This window comes from Chinchilla lanigera, unplaced genomic scaffold, assembly GCF_000276665.1.
Source record: "Chinchilla lanigera isolate Chin_1 unplaced genomic scaffold, ChiLan1.0 scaffold00053, whole genome shotgun sequence".
In the NCBI taxonomy this organism is placed as follows: Eukaryota; Metazoa; Chordata; class Mammalia; order Rodentia; family Chinchillidae; genus Chinchilla; species Chinchilla lanigera.
This window is the reverse complement of record NW_004955454.1, coordinates 4,662,185-4,687,223: the sequence shown is the minus strand read 5'-3', so window position 1 is coordinate 4,687,223 and position 25,039 is coordinate 4,662,185. Positions and strand designations below refer to the sequence as shown.

Below are 25,039 nucleotides of genomic sequence, written 5' to 3'. Positions count from 1 at the left end.
CCTCTTGCCTTCATCCCAGGCACAGGGCTAGACCACAGCTCCCAGGCTCTTTGTAAGAGGCAGGGGTTGAATTCTAGCCATGGGAACATGCAGGAAGCAATGAGCACCACTTGCAGGCCTGGGCCCCAGAACTCCAATGCAACCTTCCACACTCTCTCTTGTCCCTTATCTGTCAACTAGTTTCATGGCAATCAGAGGACGATGCCAAGGCCCAAGAGAATGACACAGCCTTGAGACAGAAGGAACATTGAATACTAAATAACCTCCATTACCACCCACCAATCCTGGTTGGGCTGTGAAGTGAGTTAAAAAGAAACCCCTCCCATTAAGTCACCAGGAGTTGGGGTATTTGTTACATACAGCACATGCTCTTACTGATACATTCTTCCACAAGGCGCCCATGGTAATCTGTTCATCTCTCTACCATCCCCTTGTCTACCAGGCTGTATCTCAATTTTCCATAACAAATGCATGTTTTCCCACTGGATTGATCTCCTCCAGAAAAGCAACTGTATTATACTCATTTCTAAGTCCTTCACACCTAGAACACAGAGTTTATGACTTCATCAAGTGCATGAGTCAATGAGTGGCTGACTGATAGCACCCAGGTCAATTCCACACATACACAATACCTTAAAAAATTAAAGAAAACAAAACAAGCATGAATAAACAGCCCAAAGCTAGACACAAGACTAGCTAAGCCCTGGAAGGGGGGGTGAAGGGGAGGGGGCATAGGAGGAGAATGCCTTCCCCCTCCAACCAGCTTCCCCTCCAGCCAGGTTCCTCCTCCAGCCAGGTTCCCCCAAGCAGACACACTTCCATGATAAAACCTTGCCTAAGAGAATGCTGGCTGGTAGGAATTTTTCCTAGTGCTCCATCCTACAGTATTTTGAAACCTTTTGTTTCAATCGATTGGCAATGTTTAAACAGCATTTCACACAGAAGTACAATATTACTAATTAGGCAATAAGGAATAAGACAGTGTCATTTCATGGTAATGCATCATGCACCCAAAGAAAAGCCCTCCCTCTTTCAAATGCGTTTTAAAGGATTTTGCATCATCTCATCTCGTTTTTAGTGCAGAAGAGGGATTCCATTCCGGTAACAAAGAGCAAGTTCCAGTAAGGTGTGCAATTCCCTTACTGGAGAAACACGAGGCATGACCTAAGACTCATCAGCTGGTTGGAGAAGTGCTGGTGCCCAACAAGGAAGATTTCAGCTCTCATCTTGGTCAGAGGCGGCCACTTGCAGGACTTCTTTTGTTCCCTTCCACCAGCGATCTCAAACGATCCATATTTTCTTTTCCTGTATAAATTGCCTCAGGTATTCTTGTGGGGTCTTTTTTCTTCTGCCTTAAATATCACTAGTTATCAGATTCCTTAATGAGTATGTCACTTTAATAGAGGCTGTCACAATTTCATACTGCTTTTAGTTTTTCTTATGTCAGCTAAGTTGCTGGAGTTGAGGATAACCTAAGGTTCCTTCCTCTTCCCCTAGGCTCCCACTCAGTTCACCCATAGTTTCTCAAATGGTTAGCAGCCCTGTGCCATGGAGTGGCCCTTCAGAAGCTGAATCTGGTCCCCTTGCCTTGAACAGCATAGTCAATGTCTAGATGGACACTGCTTTAGAATCTAGACAGGAAGCCAAGATGTCCCTGTACAGCAGTGAGTTCCATTTCCACAGGTCTGGGAGAGCCATCTTCTGGCCTAAAAAAGCTTCCTTTAGCCTCCTCTCCTTGCAGGGACCAGCTCTTTTGTCTGAATCAGTTTTCCCCCATTCCTCTGATCACTACTCAGTCTCCGTGTTTGCACACACACAGCCTGAAAGATGCCTCTGTCCTCACTGCATCTGATGGGGCAGCGGAGAAATCCTACATCTATTTATGCTGGATTCACACAATGGTGTGAACCAAGGCTCCACAAGAACCATCCTCACCACCACCTCTTCAGCCTCCTCTTCTGAAAATCCATGCTATTTGATACACTCATGCCGGGTTTGAGGCAACTGATGCAGTATCAGGTATTACTTAGCAATTTTCCACATTTCTCAGAGAACACTTCTGTGTTAGCTTCCTGCTGCTGTGACAAAATATCTGAGATACACAACTGAAGGAGGAAAGCTTTATCTTGACTCACAACTGCCAGGGTTTCAGTCCAGGGTCAGTTGGCCCCATTGCATTGGGCATGTGGCAAGGCAGCATCTCGTGGCAGACAGTGCAAGGTGGAGCAAATCTGCTCACCTCATGACACCAGGAAACAAAGTAAAGAAAGGGAGGGGCCAAAGCCCCCATATTCCCTTCAAATGCATGTCCCCAGTGACCTAACTTCTTCCACTGGGTCCAATTTCCTAAAGGCTCTATCCCCGCCTGACAGTACCACAGGCTGGTCAGTCAAGCCTTCAACACATGGACTTTGGAGGACACTCCAGATCCAAATTTCATTCTTGCTCCTTGTCTCTCTCTCTCTCCTCTCCTCTCTCTCTCTCTCTGTCTCTCTGTCTCTCTCTTTTTGGGAGGGGAGACATAGAAGAGATGTACTCCATTAGATGTAATAGGTTTAATGCCTGTACAGACAACCTCTCATTGTCCTACACAAACACTTGCAAATATAAACAAATAAAACTAGATTGAGTCCAAAATATAAAACTGCAAAGCAAAATGAGTATTTAACTCAGCATCTACAAAACTTAACACTGTGTCAGCTACTCAAACACAGCTCAATTCAGAGACTTACCTACTGTTATAATAGTTTATGTCACATGACCAAAATGAATAATTTATTCTTAATAAAACAACTTTATAAAAATGTAACCACCCTCCCCAATTTCATTAGAGCAAACACATTCCATTTGATGTGGGATGTAGGTACATTTTAGGAAGTCTGAGGTGTTGAAGGGCAGAATACAAGTCTCAGTACAGCCTCCTTTGAGTGGGGACTGAGAGAGGTGCTGAAAGCTGGCTATCCTGTGGTCAGGGAGATGAATGGGGCCTGGGTGCACACGCTGACCAGTTAGGCCATGAGTATGTAGGGGTCCTTATCACATGAGGCCCACAGAACTCAGCTGTTGTCAGAAGTCTAGGATGCTCTCAAGGAACAGCCTGCAGCCCCAGTGGACAGACAACAAGGCACAAAAGGCAGATGAGCAAGGACTGGGGGTGCAGTGCCAGGGCCACACATGGCTGAGGTGGTATGCTGGGCTGCCATGAGGAAGGGGCTTCTACAACAAGACTGATTTCCTCAGATTCCAGAGGTCGGAAGCCTGAAATCAAGGCGTTGGCAAGGTTGGTCTCTTCTGAGGCCCCTCACCTTGGCTTGTCCAGGGTTGTTTCTTCCCTAGTCATCACGTAGTCTTCCCTCTGTGTGTCATGTCCTAATTCTCATAGGACCCCAATCCTATTGGATTAGGCCCTCTTCTAACAGCCTCACTTCAACCTAATTACCTCTTCCAAAGCCCTGTCTCCAGACACAATCACTTTCCCAGTACTGGATTAGGATGTCAATATATGAACTCTGAGGCTTGCAACTCAGCCCATAGGAGTTGGCCAAGAGATAGGAATTGGCATGCCTTAGGAGCTTAGGGTCAGGGTGAGACCCTGCAGGCAGGTGGGCAATGGACAGTGCAGTGGGGCAGGAGCTCCAGATCAGAGAAGGGATAGCTTCTGACCTGCTGTGGGACCTCATCTTCCCTGTCTGTCTCACTGCCTCCTATACATCAAAATAGAGAGGAACTGGGGCCACTGGTAAAGTGCCTTTAGCAAACCACAGAAGTAGACATCCAAGAAAGAGACAATTTCAAAGGTGCCAGTGGTAGCATCCAAAATTTCCACTGCATGGTCCCAGGTATAATAAAAAGCTATAGCAATGTCAGGATATAAGTACAGCCACCTGGGGAGAATGGACCACTCACCTCGACATTCCATGACGTCTAGCTGGCCAACTCTCTAAAAATGTCTGTTCCACATTACTTAAGACTTTAGCCCCAGTTAAAGGCAGTACCCGCTGGAAGGGTGGTATTTTAATTTATTGTGAGTCATTTAGATCCTGGTGCTAATGAGCACATTTGGGAATACAGGAAGTGAGAATACGAAGGCGCCAAGCCTTTGAAGAAGGCAGGCTTAGAAAACAAGACTGCTTCCTCACGCTGCTTTATGTCCTGCCTTCCTCACTGGAACATGAGCGCCGTGAGGACAGGACTTCGACTTCTTCCTCACTGCATTTCCAGAGCCCAGCACTGTGCCTGGCACATGGAGGTTAGCAGAAGATATCTGCTGAATGAAGGAAGGAACAGATGAAAAACTGTGGCGAGGCACTGAAGACATTTTTTGCCTATTTCATATTCTAGATGTAGCCTCGTGGTTGGGGCCAGTCACACTGTCAAATCAGTGTGGTCCACACTTCACTCTGACAGGAGACAGCAAGGACTGCGTACCCATAATTCTTCAGCAAAGACTGCGAAGACCACAAACTCATCGCAGGTTGTCAGTGGGCCAGATCACCCACAGGGCCCAGAAGCAGCTGTGAACCCCGACCCCTTCAGCAGTCAACTGCAGGGCACAGCGGGGGAATCCAGAGCTCTTCCTGCAGTCTCTGTGCATCTTAGAAATACTGAAAATAAGGAAAACATGTTTTTGTAAAATAGCCCTAGTCCACAACCTCAGAAGGCTGCTGAAAATCAAGTCTCCCCCGATCTGCTGAGTGCAGAGTCAACATCCTCTTGCTGCGTGCCTCTCAGGCACACCTGAAACCCCCACTCTGGCGTGCCTTTGCTTTGACAGGAAACCAGGAGCTACAGGGTGTGGAGGACGGGGTGGAGAGAGAAGATTCCTTTCAGAAACGGATTTGGCCAATTAGGAAAAATTGCAAAAGCTTTCAGATCAGGCACAGGCTGGCTCTTGAACACAATCACCAAATCTCTCTCTGTCTCTCTTCCTCTTAGACGGATGTAACTCATAACAGATTTTTACATTCACTGGAAGCAGGCTGGCACACTTTCCATGTCAACTTCTCAGGCCGGCTATGGCTGAGTATCCTAAGAACGTGCAGTGTCAGAGGGGACAAGATGCCCCCGTCTCTCTGACTGCTTATCTACCTGCCTGTTCATGACCAGCCTCCTGCCCTAGCTCCTTGGGAACCTCCTGCAATCAGGAGCAGGGAAACAGTGCTGAACAGGGCTAGCATTAAGGGCCACTTCACATCCTAAATGCATTCTCCCCAGTCCCACTGTCCATACCACCAGCAGGCAGCCCGCAGTAGTTCTTCTTAATTTTGGTGGTACTATAAAGCACTTAGAGACTTTGATGAAAACTGGAAGACCTGTCTCCAGAAAAAGGGTGCATGTGTGTGCATGTGTGCGCGCACGCATGCACACATGCACACACTCACACACACACTCACACACTCTCTCTCTCACACACACACACACACACACACACTCTCTCTTTTGTATCCAGATGGTCCCCTCCTTATTAGGGTCTGAATTAGCCTTTATCAGTGTTACGATGGTGCAAAGGCAACATGCACCCAGTGGAAACCACATTCAAACTTTCAATCTTGACGTTCTCCTAGGCTGGGATTACTCTGTCTAATCCCCTTTCGAGATGCGGGGCAGTGGGAGTGAGCTGCCATGTGCAAGCAGCCCTGGGGTGAGGAGAGAGAGCCACCAACACTACAGTGTGCTGTGTTGCTGAGCTAGGACGTTCGTTAGACTAGGCGCAGTCACTGCATTTTCCACTTACCTTTTCTTTTTCATCACTGGGGATTGAATCCAGGGTCTTCACCCTGAGTTACATCCACAGCCCTTTTCTTAATTTGTTGAGATAGGGCCTTGCTAAGTTGCTAAATTGCCTAGGCTGGATTCAAGCTAGCATTCCTTCTGCCCTAGCCTCCCGGAGTGCTGGGCTTATAGGTCTGTTCCCATGTCTGGCTTCACTTCGTAATATTTTTGAGTTAAAGAAGATGATCAGGATATAAGCCCATCATAAATTGAGAACTATCTCTACATTTTTAGCAGGTGTCCCTACCTGCTTATGCGTCAGAGCTACTTGGGAGAACTTGCCAGATTCCTGCGGAGCCCCTTCCCACCCCGACTAACACAGAACTGCTGGAGGTGACAGCCAGGCTTGGTAGCTTGGAAACCACCCCAGGTGACTGAGATCCAACTGGACACTAGCCTATGACCAGGTAGGTATTCAGGAACCTCTGCCCCAGGGACTCCAAGACCTCAGGTTAAGTATCGCTGTTTTCCTCCAATGTCAGGAATGGGAATGGGAGCTTTCCTGTTTTTGAGCCAGGAATTATGCTAAGTGGTTTCCCTAAGTTAACTCATTTAACTTCATCTTCACAGAAATCATGTGAAGGGAGTAATACTATCCTCCTTCAATAAGTGAAAAGCAGAGACTTAGAAAGGCTAAGGAGTTTTCCTGAGATTGTCTGGCATATGATGGATTAAGCACAGAAAACAAGACAGGCTGATTCTAAAGTGCTCTCTTTCTGGAGGAGAGCATGATCAAAATCCTGCCCAGTGGCCCCTAGATAAATGCCCTTCCCCCGTCATGCCTACGGTGTGTGTCTTTATCACAAGGCTCACACACAGTAGGGTGTCATCTGCCTGCTGACCTCCTTGCAGTCCCTTAGGTTCAGGGGAGCACAAGGGCACATGCTAATCGCCTTGGAGTTTCCAGTCCCTGGCGTTGCTCTGTCCCGAGTGAGCCCTTCAAAGATATTTCCTGGATAAATGAGACAAAGGAAGGGAAGGAATGTGAGGTGAAGCTGAGCACTTCTCCTTACTAAAACTTCAGTAGAGAAGCCATCTCCTTGGAACTTTAGACCAGTGATCTCAATATTGAAAATACCAGTGACCTCCCCACAACTCCTTGATATGGAAGAGACTATAAAACCTCCACAAATATGAGTGGCTTTCAACTGGAGGTGGTGTAGGAGCAGCGAAAGAATCCTAGTAAGGGAAAATACTTGTGAAAGTCACTGGGAGAGGAGACTAACACAAACAGAAACAAACGATGCCCATCAGCAAAACACTCTGGGGTGCATGGGCCTACACCAAAACGTTCCCACTTGTGGACCCCAGGGCTCAGGCTCCGCCCTCGTCAGCACTCCCCGTCTCCTCACACAATCTAACGGTGCTGGTTCTGTTGGGGGTATTACTAAAGACGAGTGCCTGGGCTCAGGGCAGGTACCATCATAAACTCACACATTTTCTGAGCAATTCCTTCCCAGTGTCAAATTCCCCTTCCAAGATCTCAGACAATCATCCAACTCCCGCTTGAATGCTTTCAGGAATGGGGAACTTGGGGGCCACTCCACATATTTCATTTCCGAACACCTTACCGACCGCCTAACTTCCACCCCATGGTTTGAATTCTTCATCAACAAGTAGCCCAGACAAAGCTTACTCGCTTCGCTCTCTCTGCGGGACCCTCTTACAGTGCATCTTTGCACCTGGCTCATCCAGCTGTCCATTGTGGGCCATGCGCGAAGCATCCCTTGCAATCCATTGCTTAACCTCTCTAAGCTGCAGTGTTCTCATCTGTGAAGTGGTGACAATCATACTATCTACCTTGAGGGGGTACTATGAAGATTAAAGAATAAGCGGTAATTATGATATCATTACTCTTATTTTCCTTCCCCTGGCCTGTACACTATTTACTATTCATCTGCAGATGAAGCTTGGAATTGTATCATATTTTTGGCAGCTCTGATCACAACAAGAATAAAATAAAACACCTGTCGTTGTTTTCTCATGTGAGCTGCCTTCTAGTCTGCTCTCCCCTCATCACGTGCTTAGGCAATGGAAGTTTGGGAACCAAAATCTCATACTCAAATGTTCTCCTGTATAGTTCACCTTAGCACAGCAGACTGTTGTGGCCTTCTTTACCTTTACCCTGGGTCACACTGAAGGCCTGGAACTGCCTTGTCCAGCCGTCCATTTGCCTGCCACACGATCTCTCAATGACTCTACAGATAAGCTCAAAGACTGGAGACTCACAGACATTCTCTCTGAGATGATTTCATTTCAGCTCCACATTTAACAGAGAAACGGAGGTGCAAAAAGGTGTGCTGGTTTCCAGGAAATCAGCAAGGTGGCCACGATCATCATAACTGCTGTGACACGTTCAGCCCTTCCTGTCCTCAGGGAAGCATGTGCTTAGGGGCTGCCCCCAAATGTAGCCTTCTCAGAATGCAAGGTCAGTGTCTACAGCATCTGCCGACCTGTCCTGTGCACCAAGCACTGTGCCAGACACACTGGAAGGACTCTGACAGATTCTTATTAAACAAATACATGATCTTATCTGACACCTGTGACAACCCTCGCTTTGACACTGGTGAGAGACTTGGTTTCACAAGATTCAACACCTCCTTCGAGGTCCCCAGCTGGTTCTGGGAAGCGCTCTGATTGGAAACACGGTGTGCCTGGCTCCAGAGCCAGTCCCTGTAACCCCTTGCTTTACTGCCTTCCTATCCGTGTAAAAAAAACAAATTCTAGAATGCAGCACTCTGGACAGTCAGAGGAAAGCTTTTTGTATTGCATCTGAGAACTTATCCACTGCAGTCACATGTCCAAACTTCTATCTAAATCAGACAAGTGGGAAAAACCTACCAAGACCTAAAATATCTTTGAGCAGAGAAGAACCTGTAGTCTCTCCTCCCCGAGTGACTCACTCCTTGGTTCTGTGCTCCCACTGACTCATCCTGCCGGGACATTCCGCTTCCTCGGCAAGCAGAAGGGCTCCATGCCAGTCTTGCCAGTGCTCAGGCCCTGCTGGGCTTTGCAGCAGATGCTGGTTCCAGGGAGGAAGAAGGACCAGAGCTTCCTTCCTAACACTTCCCCGCCCACCGTAGCCCAGGTGGATGTTTACTCGGCTCTAGGTCCTTCGTCCTTTGCAGACACCAGGGAGGAGGGAAGGGATTCTTGCTCTCCATCTGTACTTAGGAGCGTGTGGCATTCTGAATGTGGGTGTGTTTATACCTGTGTGTTTGCTTACCGGAAGGAAGGCATCATGCATTCATCTACTGTGTGCTCAACCTCACAGCAGACACTAATGGGGGTTACAGGGAAGGAGAAGAGACGCTCCCGTTCTAGCAGGCATGAGCAAAGACTCAGAGTGTGGTCTGCTCAGGGACAGTGGGGGGCCCACCTAGCAAATAGTTTGTACAGAAGGGTGGATACAAGATGAGGCCCTAAAGACCAAACTAGCAAAGTTTTACCTTTCTGCTGTTGGACAAAGAAACCATGGGAGTCTCATTCAAAGCAGACAAGAAACATGATTGGAGCCAAGTCTCAGGTGATCAGTCTGCAGTGGTGCATACAGTGGTGTGGAAGGAGAGTAAGTCAAAGGTGAGATCTCTCTGAGGGATGGCTAGCATCACGAAAGTATAGAATAAACATACTGCGTACTTAATTTCCCAGGACTTTTTGTGGCTATGATTATGAAATCTTGATTGTTCTTTTCCAATCTGCTGGCTGACTCTTTGCTTGTCCTTTGTCCTTCTCTTTCTCACTTCAGTCACATCTGTCCCTTCTTCTGGATGCCCTTGTTGCCGAATCTCTTCCAATTTTTGTATGCAGGGCTGGAGCCAATATTCTAGCAGCATTCCAGTAATTACAATGATATTCTCTAACAACAATGGGGATCTGGGTCAGCCTTCAGCATGCAGAGCCTGTAGTGTTTGCAGTAATCACGAATCAAGCATCCAGCAGGGCAACGGGCTAGATGACCTCACGGGTCCCTCCAACCTTAAGGACTCTATGGATCCCTAGGTGTAACGATGTGCAGCAGTGGCCCCAGCTAGTGGGAAGACTAAACAGGAAAATCACTCATGCCCAGGAGTTCATACCAGTCTAGGTGGCGTAGCAAGACCCTGTCTCAAATTTTTAAAAAGTCTACAGGTGTCTATGGGTCTAGGGCATTGACTCCACTAAGGGTTTGTATTTATTCCTTTTGTTGTACAATTTTCTTGACCAGGAATATGGTAAGAACATCATGTCATTAACTACCATCAGTAGGCCCAGGGAAGGCTCCACAGGTCTTTGGCAGGCACCACCCCTGACCTCTGTGCTATGTCTGTAACTCCAACAGGATTGGAAACACAGTCTGCCTGGCTCCACAGCCAGTCCCTGTAACCCCTTGCTTTACTGCCTTCCTATCAGCAAAAAAAAAAAAAAAAAAAAAAAAAAAATTTTTGCAGGATGCCTGCAAATGGTCATGAATACTAGGAGATTAGGAAAACAGAGTTTTATAAAAGACTTTAGGTTCCAAGTTATCAAACACTCATCTCAATGCTCATTGAACCCATTAAACCAGTACAGATTTCTTCAACTACAATAGGGTTACATCCTGATAAACTTACAGTAAGTTGAAAAGCCTGCCTTATATCTACCCAGAACACTTATATTAGCCCTCCTTTGGGCTAAATCATCGAACGTAGAAGTCTACTTCATAAGAAACTATTGACCATCTGGTGTAACTTACTGAATACTTGGATTTCAGAAACACTTGGCAACCCAGCACCGTGCAGTGTACCAGTTGTTCACCTTCCTGATCATGAACTGACAGGCAGCCTCAGCTCACTGCCACTCCCCAGCACACAGCCCGCTGCATACTGCTAGGCTGGGAAAAGATCAAAATTCAAAATTGGAAGTAAGGTTTTTTACTGAATGTGTATCATTTTCACACCATCATAAAGTCAAAAATCATAAGTCAAACCTCCTACATGGAAGACCATCTGTGTCAGGTTGCTCTAACCAGTTTCTTCCCACAACCTTTTGGAATTCACTTGAAAAAAGAAAAAAGTACGCCCAAAGGTCCTATTAAGATTCTTGTATTGAGGAAGCCCCGGACGCATCCTGGTGGACACCAGGTCATGAAGGAAGTCAGACGGTCTGCCCAGGGTCTGGGGAAGGAAGGCATTTTCCAGGGACAGAAAGAAGTTTATGGTTATACGTGACACCCCCAAGAGGGACCCAGACCCAGGTCTTAGGGCCCAGCTTTCCAGACACAAGGTCCTCATACCACAAGATAAATGCTCAGAGTCCAACTGAGCAATTGGCATGCCGTCGTGCTTCTCCGAGTTGTCTGAACATAATCCTACACATGGCATCACTCTGAGTTAGGTTCATCCCACGCAAAAAAGTAAGGTTCATGCCTCCTACAGTCTTTTAAGAAAAATAGCTAACAGCACTGGCCCATGCAGACACTTGGTAAATGCTAGCGCCCTCCCCTCTCCAACAGCACATGCTTCCTCCATGCATCTTCTGGCATGAGGTCTCCACTTCCCTCCTGCTAAACGGAGAGAACTGAAAGCCACCGAGGACAACTGCCACACTGAAAGTTTTGCCACTCCTCCAGCAAGTAACTTTCCTTTTAATTAGAGGCTGAAAGTCCATCTCCAAGGCATAATATCCCTGCCTTAGAGAATCTGCTCCCTTCGTTACGTCCTTCCTTTTTGTCTGCAGAACTGGCAGTTTGAGAGGAAGCTTGCAGCCTGGGTCCCTCCTCACTTTTCTTGGTCTCATCTTCATACAAGGCTTGCGGAAAAGAGGCTCAGAAGGTTTTAGAGGAGCACCAGGAATGATGACAAGGAAGGACAAGAAGGAACACTTACAAGCTTTCTTTGAGACCAGATCCGCTTGAATTAGATTCAGTTTAGATTTTATACTTAGAAACATCTCTGTCTAAGTTGAGCGTATCCTAGTTCTTTTCGTTGCATACACCAACCCAGAGGACAGAAGGTGAGCAAGGGAGAACAGCTACTTGACAGGGAGCGAGGCTGCTTGTAGCACACCCAGTCTTGGTTGTTAAGCACCCTGAGGTTCACAAGCAGCCTATGATAGGCAGAGGTACATGCTCACCCACAGAGAGGCTCTGAAGATGCTGAAAAGGCTGCTTGGATGAAAAGGTGAGTCCCAACCTCATGGGGAGATGCACAAGCAGCCTATGATAGGCAGAGGTACATGCTCACCCACAGAGAGGCTCTGAAGATGCTGAAAAGGCTGCTTGGATGAAAAGGTGTGTCCCAACCTCATGGGGAAATCCACATGGAGAGGAAATGGCGCATGGCTGATCTGCACCTCAAAGCATCAGTCATCTTTTAGGGTGAGCCAACCCTTGCCATGGTCCCCCTGATAACTGTTTAGAGATAGATGGATGGCCTATCCCATGACAAAGACAGACCTAGTTCTGGAATCATAGAAATTCGCCCTGGATGTACCTAATTCGCCAATACTTCTTTAGCAATGATGAAGATATTCCAGCAGATATGTAACTGCCATAAAAGGAGATGGTCAAGTAGTGGTGTTTTGCCCGTGCACCGCACTTTTCGTATGAAATGTAATTCCACTACTGTGGGGTGATGACTTTGGAGTCATTCTTCTGGTGTCTGGGGGAGGAAAGATTCCACCCTGGAATTTTTTGTCATAAAGTACTCATCAGTGCAGAGAAGAATTCTATGCCTAGGAGTTCCAAGGAAAAAGCTGAGAGGGAAGTACTTTCTGCAGTCTGACTTCTGGCCAACTGCACCCATTCCTTGACAAACAACGAAGCACCTTCTTTGCCCCTGTACCAGGTGCTGACTGGTGAGAAAGGAAGCTTCGCTAAGGTTGGAGGTTTTCTAGTCTTAATTCTAAACTCAGTTGTGCCCTTACCTGCCTAATCCTCCCTCCCAAAGAGTCAGAGAAATTCTTCAAAAGACACGAGGCAGATCATGTCACACCCCTGTTTAAAATCCTCCAGCCCCTGCTCATCTCATGTAAGGGAAGACCAAAGTTCTTAACATGGTCCACAAGATGCTGCAGGGTCTGCCCCTGCCCCAACACTCTCACCATATTTCGTGTTAACTCCCCTTTACCCACTCCATGCCACACTGGCCTCTCTGTGGACCCAGCCAGGCACCACCCCAAGGCCCTCTGCCAGCATGCTCCTCTCCGTCAGGTCCTCACCTTCCTCAGACATTGGGCTTCTCATGACAGCTCTTGATCCCATTTAAAATTTTAAGCCCAAATCCCTTCCCCTCCATCAGTCATCAATCCTTATGCCCCTGTTCTGCTATACTTTTCCCCACAGCCTTTGTCACCATCAAACTCAAAATACAATCTTTTGTTTTTTGTCTTCCCCCACTAGAATGTAAGTTCCAAGAAAGTAGGGATTTGTATTGTTGTGTTCTCTGTTAAGCCATCAGGTTTTAGAGCAATGCCTTGCATATAGTTGGGACTCCATAAATATTTGTCTAGTGCATTCATTACAGCTCTATCCTCTTTTGCTAGGGCACTGTCTTAGTTACTTTTCTAGTTGCTGAGACAAAATACCTAATACTCAAAGTTAAGGGAGGAAAGGTTTATTTAGTTCACAGTTTATAGAAATTTCAGTCCATAATCAGCTGGCTTCAAGGCAGGGTAGTATCACAGAGAAGAAACAGTTCATAGTGGGCAGAATGTAGCAAAGCAACAAGGGATGACTGCAATTCTTTCTATCTCATATCTTATCGAGGTGATTTAGAGTGAGTAGCACTCCCACCCTTAATCCTAGTACCCTTGATCCTAGCATTGCACTATAAATCAATCCCAGTGTCACACATGCTAGATCCAGCCACCTCTAAAAAATCTCACCTATGACTGCATGAGGTTTTGGGGGTCATCTAGACACAAGTTATAGCAGGCATCAACTCATTCCTCTGAAAACTGACACAAAAGATGGGAAGGCATTTGTTTTGCTTCGCCTGTCAAACTGTAACTCAGGATAACCCACAAGTTGACGAGGGAACATTCTTTTTTATAGGAGAAGTCCATCTACTAAATGCAAAAGGAATGATGGAATCAAAAAATAAAAATTCTACAAGCCCTAATATATTAGCCATTGTTAATCTCCCATTATCGTGTTTTGAAATTCTGTATCATTGTTTTTATTGCTCTTTTCTCTATAGAATAAAAAAGCAATAATGGCTCCGGGCAACAATCACCCATGGACATTGAAGCCATCAGGGGAAGGTTAGTAGTGTACTCTCTGGCAGATGAGGGCTAAAGCAGACAATCCCTTAGCCCACTCATGAGACTCAGCACTACTAGAAGAGCTTCCTGGTGAGATCCAACAGGAAGAACAGAGCCCCGTTAGAATAGCCTTGACATTCCCTTCAAAAAAATGGGACCCGAATCTAACCTGTAGGTTGCAGAAAGTATAGAAGATAGAGAAACAAATCAAATGACCAAGTGGGGGAGTAATCTACCCAATCAAAATGTAGGCTATTCTACAGGACAACTGGCCCAGTTTCTTCAAAAAATAAATGCCATTTCCAGTGGGAGGGGATGCCGTTAGAGACCAAAAGAGAGTCACAATACATACAAGCAGATATTGTGTGCAGATTTTCTTAGGGTCCTGATTCAAAGTGTCAAAAGCTATTTTGAGGTAATATGGAAATTTAAATACGATCTGAGAATGAGATGGTATTAAGGAGCCCCTGGGTTTTGGTTTTATTATCTGGGCAATGTAACCATTTAAAAAACAATATTTGTCTGTTAGACATGCATCTAAAGTACTTACAGATGAAACTATATAATGGTTCACAGTGGCTTTCAAAAACTCCAGAAAAAAAAAGTATGGAAGGAAACAGAGGAAAGACAAATGGGCAAGTGCTGAGGATTCCTGGGTCCAGAGCGGGGAGACAGAGATAGGGAAATGTGCTCCCACTCTCTCTATTTTGATTATATTAGAAATGTCCTTTTATAAAACATATTTTTAAATATAACTTCCTATTTTATAGATGAATTTAATGAAGTAATACTAGAGTTCCAAGTACCTAGAACAGTTCTGTGCACCCTCTCACTCTGGCTGGAGGTCAAATACTAGAAGAAGAGTTGGTAATTTTATGGTTGTGCATATACCGAAGGGTTCATCTCCTTAGGTGAGAGAAAGCTCTGGTTTTCACCCTGAGACACAGGCCAGATACTTAGCGCTCCTCGAAGGTTCTCTCTTGCCTGAGCATATGTGGAAGACCAGCCCTCTACCCGTCTGGATTCCTCCCTTTCTCCTCTGGGTAAGGCTATGTGTCCTTCTCATCCGCTTCCTTCCTCTGGGGTAATTCCTCTGTCACTTCAGTGAGATTCCCTTTAACCACATCTAACTATGTTGTGGAGTAAATCTGTGAACTCACATGGAAAATATTAAAGCTCATCCTTTGATGTCTGATGCTGATTCGACGGGGAGGTTGGGGGAAATAACTTTTCCTGAATTCCAGGTCCTTAAAAGGCAAGTGCTATTTTCCCTGTTTCCCGGATGTGGAAGCTGATTGGGTAACTTGCCGTTACCAAATCACGGAGCTAATCACAACACCCAGTGCATTGGGCACTGTGTATAGATCCATATTTGTCCACTTCAGCCTAGGTTATCCCCATTTTACTAAGGGGGAAACTGAGGCACAGACAAGTTAAGTCACAAACCCACCCAGGGGTTGGAGCAGTGGTAGAATGAGCAGGTCTGACGAGGAGATGGGTTTGGCCAGGGAGGAAGCAAGTCCCACTCTTGGCAGAAGAGGGGCACCAGGGTGCAAACACGCCTGGTACATGCAGCACCAACTCGCTGTGCCTTACTTCACATGGGCTGGTTCATGTCTCAGGGATCACAAGTGGGGTGACCAAAGAGCCCAGCTCTTCTGACCAGTTGCACATGTCTGTTGTCTCCACATCCTCATTAAAAGTGTCTCCTTTCTTTCTCAAATGTGGTCCAGTTTGGAGGATAAATTATAACATCATCTTATTTATCAGGTCTGTAGGGCTAAGGAAGCCCATAACAGCCTATTCATTAATATCTGTTGAATAAAACATTAATGAAAACTGGAAGACTGACCAAATATTACTCTATGTAGTTTCTCTGGCATCTCTTGAAGTCTGTGACTTATAAGGCTCTGTGACTCTAACACTCCCTTCAGATGCACATGCCCACGCTCGCTGGCTTCCCCGGGTCAGCGACTGCATCTTGAGTCTGAAGATGTGGTCCTATGTGAGGACCACGCATGGAAATTCCTGGTCTTTTCTGTCGTTGCTCCTAAATACGGGACTTGCGCACGGTCACTCCTCCCTCTATCTGGACGCGCTGCCTCAGCACACTGCCGTCTGGCCTGGGTGCCCTGGGCACGAGGTCATCCTGCTCTTTATTTGGGCATAATGTCATCTCTCCATCTACCTGGGCACACTGTCACCTGTCCCTTGTGAGAGCACATTGTCATCCTGCCCTCCACCTGGGCACATTGTCACCCTGCCCTTTTTCCTCACTTATGTTAAACCCGGCTCTCTTAGGCAGATCCCAGGCTCCTGTCCTCAAGCACCGCTACCATCAGAACTCAGCACCCCCTCCTGCATATTTCTCATTCACTCTGCTGTCACCTGCTGCACCCAGCCCGGCAAAGTCCCAGACAAGGCCATCCGTTCTCCTCCTACTATGGTCCTTACCCCTACCCACATCCTCTCTCCCCGGGGACAAGGTTCATCGGGGGAGGCTATTCCGGCTGTCTCCAAGCCCGGTGGTTTGTGTTATTTAATTACCTTTAGTCGCTTATTTGTGCTCGATCCCCTTAGTGTGGCGCTGAGCTAATCCCATTTCCCTAATCCTGCCACTATCCTGGTTTATTGCTAGGAAAGATTAACTATCTTTATGGGATCAGAAATAAAAACAAGAGAAAGATTCAAACCTCCCTTACAGTCTGCAGCCATTTCTCCAACTTCTCTGCGCACCTTCATTTCTTCCTAAGGTATAGGTGGTAGAGTATTTGGACGTTTCTTTTCATACTTGCATTTTGAGCTCTTCAGAAGAAAAGCAGACGAAATGTGAGCTGTTACTGTCATCATTGCTAACATTAATTTTTAAAGCTAAGATAATTTGGTCTTGATTCACTGCAACCATATGGTACTTATTGGACAAGCACATTACCACTTAATTAGAGGACCAAGAGCTCCTGGTGACATGACAAGAGTCTGAAATCACTGTCTTCCGAGTTGACGTGACAGAGGGAGAAGCCTCTGGCTCAGACCAGCAGGAAGAGCGAGCTTCGGGTGGAGACGAGTATCCCTTTGGCTCGCTCCTGGACTCCCAGTGCCAAGGTAATAATGAGCTTTACTCGCCTGGGCTCGAGCTCCCACATTTGCTTCAGATCTCCCACACCGCTAGTCCAGTGATTCACAAGGTATTAGGGGGCACTAACTGCTGTAACAAACACCAGCACTGAGGAGGCTTAACACAACACGAGTGTGTTCTCTGCTCATAAGCCACAGCGATTCTGAGACCAGGCTTGCTTGGGGCATTTCTGTCACCTGCACACCAGTCTTGCCCACCTCAGGGCCATTGTCCTTGATATTCCCTCGCTACGTAATGACCTTCCTCCCAGCCCTACACTGAGAGGCTGTTCATCCCAGGGTCAGAGCCCACACAGAAGGCCCTCTCACCCTGCCTAAAGTAGACACACACCTGGGACCCCCAGGCACTCGCTACCTCGATACTCAATTATCTTCAAAATACTCCCAGTATTTGAAAATCTTACTTGTTTGCCTTATTTCTCTTTTTCCTTCCTACTACAATGTCAGCCTTGATTGTATTATTTGTCACTTGAATTTTCAGCGTTTGCAACCCTCAACAGGCACTCATATATATATATATATATATGTATGTATATATTTCTGGACTGGCTACTTGAGACTGAGACAGGGGCATCACAAGCTCAAAGTCAGCCTGGGCAACTTAGGGAGGGTCAGCCTCAAAGTAAAATAATAAAAAGGGCTGGGAATTGAGCTCCGGGCAAGGCCTAGTACAAAAAAAAAAAGTCTGGCAGAGTCAGGGTGGGAGAAGGTCAAAGAGTTGAAGTGATGCCCCTAAGGTCCCCTATCTAGGAAATGACAGAGAAGCCCTTCTGTCTGTAAGCTTTTCTACCATGGGCTCATCTTGGCAGGCTTCTTAGGAGACTACTCATCCTCTCCATGCTCCATAAGTCCTCTCCAAAAATCCAGGGCCTGGTGATCAGTGCAAGCTGCGTTCTTCTCTGCCCAACCATCCATGTGCCTCCAAGCAGTCCACTGTGACCCACCCTCACCTCAAGGGGTGTGCCATGTCCCTCATGTTCCTTCCCACTGGACATGGGAAGAAAGAGGGCAGGCACTCGAGTAAGACTCAGGCCTCCTTCCATCCTCCACCAGTTTTCACCGCTCAGGCAGGCTTGGCGTCCCCCAGGAAGCAGGAACCGGGAGTCTTCTACCTCAACCCCCTAACTCTCCAGCTGGAACAGAATGTCTTTAAGATAGTGACTCACATTAGCAGTGAAAACTAATTATTTTGATCTTCCTGAAGTCACTTGCCTCATTAGTAGATACTCTCCATCCTGGGCCAAGACCCAGTTCTGCAGCAGGCTTGGCTGTCAATCCGGCACGAGGCAGCATGAGTGCCCCGCCTTTCTCTTCAGGCCAGGCTTCAGCTCCTGCCTCTCTCATTCTAAAACAGATTCCCCCCCTAAAAGCAGGCGTCTGATCTGCTTGCCCCCCACACTGGGAAAGCTTCCCCTGTTCTCCTAGCCCTGGTGGTGCAGAAGCCACATTTAAAAGACTGAGACTGCGAGAAAATTCCATTATCCACAAATGCAAAGAATCCTTTAGTGATTCAGCCATGGCCAGACTATAGTCAGGGCTGAGATTCACAAGTCTAGCGGCCAGCTGCAACTAGACCTGGGGCTTTCATTTCCTGAGCATTTACTATGTGCCAAACACAAGGCTAAGTGTGGGGGACAAAGAGTTAAAAAGGTAGTTTTGGAACAGAGTCTACCAAAACACTTTTCTTTCTCTCTCTCTTTCTCTCTTTCCTTCCCTCTTTTCTTCCCTTCCTTGTGAAACTCACCCCCACCTCCCATTTCTGCTGTCCACAGTTCCCGGATGGAATAGCACAGATAAGTTACTGTGCTTCCTCAATCAACTTCTTCCAATGCAAAGGCCCTCATAAATAAAACTCCAGAGGCAATACCTGAACCCTGTGAGCTACATCAATTTCAGGCAGAGGCAGGGAAGGGACAGACAGATTTAAAGCAGCACCCAGACCACACTCAGGTAGCACAGAAAGCCAAGCACAAGCTCAAATCTACCAGAACAAATAAAGCAGAGGCCTGCAATCCAGTCTGCTCTGACCTGAACGTCACATGCCACAAGCATATTCATCAGCTTCTTAATATCTTCACCAAATCCAATTTGGTGACCACAATGTGAAAGAGAAAAAAGAAATATGTAAAGGTACATCATGCTTACAAGTTCACTTTGCAGAGCAGAGAGTCACACAGCCAAGGACAAGGCCTGAGCAGGTACTCAGACTAGGACCTCATTGAGGACAAGGACCCTCTGAGTCATCTGAGTGTCCTCAGCTCAAGCCCAGATGCCTAGTAAATAGTAGAACCATTGCACTCCAAACTGGCGCAGATCAGAAAAAAGTTTGAGAGCCATATAAGATAATCACTTAGTCGATTCTGAGGAAAATAACGTTCCCTGAAAGAAAAAGCCAACAAGGTAATTCACCAGTTGCCACATTAGACCTTGCAGTCCCCAGAGAAAAAAACGTAGTTTCCAACTGCACGGAAGCAGCAGACACAAGAATTCTGCTGCTGCCCCTCCAGCTCCTGAAACCTGACATTTCAGGGACTGGATGTAGGATCAGTTTACCAACGCAGCACATCCAGCTCCCTTTAAGCACTGAAAGACCTGAACTCCCACCAAGGCAAAGCACACACAAGTGTGTCATGCTGAAGGTGAGATACGGGGCCCTGGACTCCCCTCCCAGCACGGATGGGTGTTGATTTCCAGTGAGTCATCCCAGTCGGATGCACAGCAGAGCAGAGCAGATCGCTTTGCTCTCCAGGAAGCCTCAGAGGGGGCAGGTATCCTCAGGCTGAGGCAGCCTCACTCTCCTGCTGGTACAGAACCAGTAAAGGATGAAATCAATACCCCCCTCACACTGCTGTCACCACCCCCTGCGGTTCTCAGAGGACTGTGGCACATGTACTCCTACCCTTTCCAGTTTCTGTAACCCCAGCATAAGAGGGCCCTACCACTGGGGGCCTACAGGGCCCATCTCCTTTCTGAGAACTAAAAAAAAAAAAATCAAAGCCAGAATAATAGTACTCACAAAATGACCAAATACCTGTTGTAACACAGGAAGTCAGAAGCAAGAGCTGGAGAAATCAAAAGCTGTTAACCACCTACGATGTGTTCATGTACTGCTTTGTGCACCTGTTACCTTAATTTAGTCATAAGCCATAGAATACCAAGTATATTTTTCTCTAATGGCATCATTTAAAGCTTGGGCTGATATGTCTGTGTATGGCACTTTGCAAAACACACGCTTGAAGGAACTCCCGGCTCCAGCAAGGCCAAGTGCTGGCATTCAAGGGGGAAGATCAGAACATCTGAGCCACAGTGGGTATTTGCTGGAGACCTTCCAGTGCCAGTTCCTTGACACAGTCAGAACTGGCAATGGATATCTGCAAAGCAGGGACCACATAGGATGGGTGTGTGGCCTCTCTCTACTCTCTACTAATCATACTATGCTAATCATACTATGCTAATCATACTATGCTAATCATAGCTTTCCAGATATTTACTGCGCTATCAATAAAGGATGGTTGGGGACCTGAAGGATCAGAACTAAAAATAGTTAAGGAATCAGAGCCCAGGACAAAAGGCACCCCTTAAGGATTGAAAGGGGAAACAGAAGCCATCACAGAGGTTTGTGTCAGTCTCCTACCTCCTGTGTGGTGATGTTCACCCACCAGAACAGGAGGGGAGCACTGCGCAAACCTCAATGCATGGGAAAACATTAGGCGAAGGCCCTGTGTGTGCTGGACTGTCTCCAGAGGACATATTGTAAATGTGGGACCTGTTGTCCAGTAGACAGATAAACAATTCTTTGAAAAATTATACCTAATCAAGAACACCTGGTGATTGATCTTTTTGCTTCCTTTTATGTGGTTTAGAAAAGTTGACTACCTGCTAGGATTGCGGTCAGACAGTCGGTCAACCATGTCTGAATCAGTAACTAAAATAGAAATCGCATTGTATTTAAGAGTTTCATATGTAATTGCAAAAGTATATAATAAAGCAAAAAACCTTTCTCTTGTGTCAGAGGAGCCTTGCTCCCCTGCCCCACCATAAGGACCTCTGGTGTCTGTGTTGCTTGTCTCTTTGCCTGGTTGTTCCCTCCTGCAGGAATCTTCCGGACCTGCTGTGGCCAGACCGCGGCAGGTATCATGATCAGCTAGTTCAATCCTTCTTCTTACAGAGGACAAAACTGGACTTGTCGCTCTCCTAACTATATTTCTATCCCTTCTAGTTCATCCTTCCCATAGATGCCAGCCAATGTTTCTGAGGCACAGTTCTGATCATGTTATTCTTGATTACAGCTCTCCATCACAGCATTAAGGATAATATTCACATTGCTTGGCATAATACCCAAGACTCTTGACAATCTCAGCTCTGTCTTCTGCTAAGCTACCGTACGTGTCCTTCTGATTCTCTGCAACACAAACACATACTCTCCTCTAACAAGAATGAATGACTTGTAGTTCTTGAAATACTCCTTGAGGGACTTTTTCTCCCAATATCTTCTATGAGACCTATCCTCTGCACAAAACTAGTACTTAACAAAAAATTCAAGTAAGTATTTGTGTATGTGCTACAGAGCAATAAAGTTTGTGTGTGCACTAGGAAGGGAAACTCGAAGGGAGCACTGGATAAGTTTTGTGAGTTTCAAAGCTTTTTTCTTGAGAATAAGACCCAGTCACACCATGTGGAATAACTGGAATTAGGTAGAAACTTGCAGAATCATAAGATAAAGTTTGGGGCAGCCAGAAAATACCACCAAGAGAAAGTCTCAAAGGGAACTCCAAATTCTGCATATAATACCATCCAAATCTTTGTCTGATACCCGAACTACAAACACATGGGCACACTCCAAACAACTCAGCTAAGATTAACAGAACTGATTGGAAATTTTAGCTTCAACTCATCTCACAGGAGACAGAGTTAGGTGTTTGAGCTCAATCCAATTAAATACCTGCTAAAATGAAAAATAAACCCTTCAGAGAAAAATAACAGAACCCATAGACTCTACAATAAATAACTATGTCCAGAATACAATCCAAAAATTGCTAGACTTATAAAAAATAGAGCCCATATTTAAGAAAACAGAAAATCAGTGGAGATCCACCTGAGATGACTCAGATGTTGTCACTAGCAAAGACTGTCGCACACTCTCTGCCATCTATGCTTTTGCACATTAGCAACCCCTACCTGGAATACTGTTCTCCCCTCACTAGGTAACTCTTATTCATCTAATGTCAGGCATCAACTCTGAAGAAACCTTTCCAGTCTTCTTACTGGTCACTTAGGAACTTTTCTAACTATAGTCTAGCTGTTTACCTGCTATCCCCTTTCATTTTCTTCAGGGTAGGGAGTGGATCACTTTTACCTATAATATCAAGGTACAATATAGATTTGGTGGCAAATGTAGGTTGAAGGAAGTAACTAAGAATGATACTGAAAGCTTGAATATCTCTGCCTCATAGCTAGCCCCTTTGTACCATGCTCACACAGTCTTGAAAATGCATGGGTTCTTTTTCCTTTATTTTGTCTGCTGTCGTCTATTTCCTTTTTTCTTTTCTTTTTTTGTGGGACTAGGAATCGAACTAGGGACCTTGTGCTTGCCAGGCAGGTGCTTGTGCCGCTGAGTTATATCCCCGGCCCTTGTAGGCTATTTCTGTAATAAGGAATTAAAAACATTTAAGGACCAAGATCTGCTCACATCCTTCATAGTCTCACACTCACAAATCTTCCGCCTCGTTTTCTCTCTGGTCCTCACTTTTCCCAAAATGAATCTTATTTTTCTTAATCTCAGATCCAAAATGTCCACTAACCCTTTTCCTCAGAATAGTTAATATGATTTCAACTAACTTTCATTGAGTACCTGTTTAGGTTTTATGCAGGCACAGTGCTAATAGCATTTAACAAATACTCACCCACTGAGTTTTCTTAACAAAGAGGCATCATTATTATTGTTACTTTACATCTGGCAAAACTGAGACCGTTGAGAAGGCTATTAACAAAGTTAGTAATTAGTACTGGCCTTTGCCTACCACACTAGACAAACAGACTTCCTCTCACTTTTGACACTCCTTAGGCTTCTGGCTGAAAGAGTCATTGGAGATAGTGTACCCATGCAGCACAAAAATCCTAAATAGGCATCCATAGGAAGAGCTGGTCAGCCAATCTAAGGAAAAACTGAGCACATGCTGCCTGCTCATTCTGTTTTTCTGGTGCTTTCAGAGCGGGCGAGTGAGACTCCGAAAGGTTCACTACGAAGGGTGGAGTTTTCCCTCTGCTCCTGACAAAGGGGGACAAATCAGAGGAAAATGGGTAAGTGTAGTGCAAAAATCCATCATCCCAACAGTGTGGTATGTTGGCTGGGCCCAGCAGACTGGGCCTGTTGGAGGGCTGATATGACACATTTCCCCAGAGATCATCAGTCTGTGAGACATTTGCATAGCCCAGCGGGATTGATGGGTACAAGATACTTCTTTGAAGTCTCACTCTGTCCTGTTTAGTCAAAAGCTATTTCTTCGCTAGCTATGTTTCCCCTGCATGTGTGCCATTTCAATTAATTTTTTTGCTCTCTGATTGTTTATTTTAAAACCTGGCTTTCTGGTTCTCCCTTATCTTCTGTCATTCTTTCTGATGCTGAGACTCAGTATAAAACTCAGTTAAACATAAGTTGTCAAGATAAAACATGGGAGATCTGAAGTCCCAAATCTAGCTCACCTATCACTGGTGAAAAGACATCATTTTGATCAGATTATTTTCTCTCATTCTTAGAGACATTGTGTGTTGGAACTCTTTACAAGACTTTGTACTTCAGTTCCATGCTAATACAGAGAGAGAGAGAGAGAGAGAGAGAGAGAGAGAGAGAGAGAGAGAGAGAGAAGAACCTAGAGTCTGTCTTCCAGAAGTTATTTGAAAGATAACACTCACTCAACATATATGATTTTCACGTAAGCAGAAAAGGATCATCCTAACTTTTACTTCCTTGCTATAGCCAGTTCTCATTCCCTAAAGCCAGGCTGTTTATCTCACCGCCAATGCATTTTTTTTCAGGTGGGAAGATTTAGGTACCCAAGGTTAGTCACCGATTTTCCCAGCATTTCAGAGAAAATTTTGATTCAGACCCTAAGTCTTTCCTTATTCTCAACTGGTTAGATCACGAAGCCATCCCCCAACTTTAATCCTCAAGAAGGCTACAGTTACTTACACACAGAGTGGCTGGAAAAAGCGAGGCAAGGGTAACAATGGCTCTCTTGCTTTTGGCAGTTCAGGGACAAACTGAAGAATCTCTCCTTAGCAAATCACCTCAAGAATGGAGTGTCTCATTAAAATAGTTTCTTATAACTGAATTTGTTCCATTTTTCACAATTTGGTTAAGAAGCAAAGGTTTACGTCTGATTTATTTATACTGGCAGGAGGCAGGAGTAACTGCTTGAATCACTCACCAGAAATCTGAGACTCCAAAGAGTCAACCCATGTTTCTGTAAGTCTCTCCCAATTCCATAAATTATAGAACTCTATTAAAATGCTATCATGTGCATAATTAGTACTGCTAGTGTTCTTATTAGAACTGAAATGGTTTTCCTCAAATCATTACACTGCTTATTAAGGTGATAAAAGCATTGTCTTAAAATACACTCGATAGTGCACAAATCAGAAAACACTTACTGAGGAATTAGAAGAGACACCTCTGTGCCTTCCCACCCATGCATACACACACACACACACACACACACACCACACACACACACCTGTAATGACTGGGACTGTGTTTGTTGAGAACTGGCACTAGGTATGTACCACACACATATTATCCCACTTATATCTCTATTGCCTTGTGAAGCTGGTGCTCCTGACAAGAAAGGTAGTAATAACAAGGTAACCTGGTCAGTGGTGGGGCTTGGGTTTAAACCCAGGCCCATCTGAC

At 45.7% G+C, this 25,039-nt stretch overlaps 1 protein-coding gene and 1 long non-coding RNA gene across 16 annotated transcripts in view; one reads left to right on the top strand and one right to left on the bottom strand.

Annotated features, from left to right (window-relative positions):
- Window positions 1-25,039, bottom strand: part of Cacna1c (calcium channel, voltage-dependent, L type, alpha 1C subunit) — a 625,400-nt gene that overhangs the window by 511,823 nt on the left and 88,538 nt on the right. The gene's annotated exons all lie outside the window — the stretch shown is intronic.
- On the top strand, window positions 12,545-23,970 carry LOC106149816. 2 transcript variants are annotated; one of them, XR_001236231.1, is made up of 4 exons: window positions 12,545-12,611; window positions 13,932-13,995; window positions 23,341-23,430; window positions 23,887-23,970. It is a non-coding gene; the product is annotated as an uncharacterized LOC106149816 (long non-coding RNA). The 2 variants fall into 2 exon arrangements; XR_001236230.1 differs by having other exon boundaries at window positions 23,341-23,970.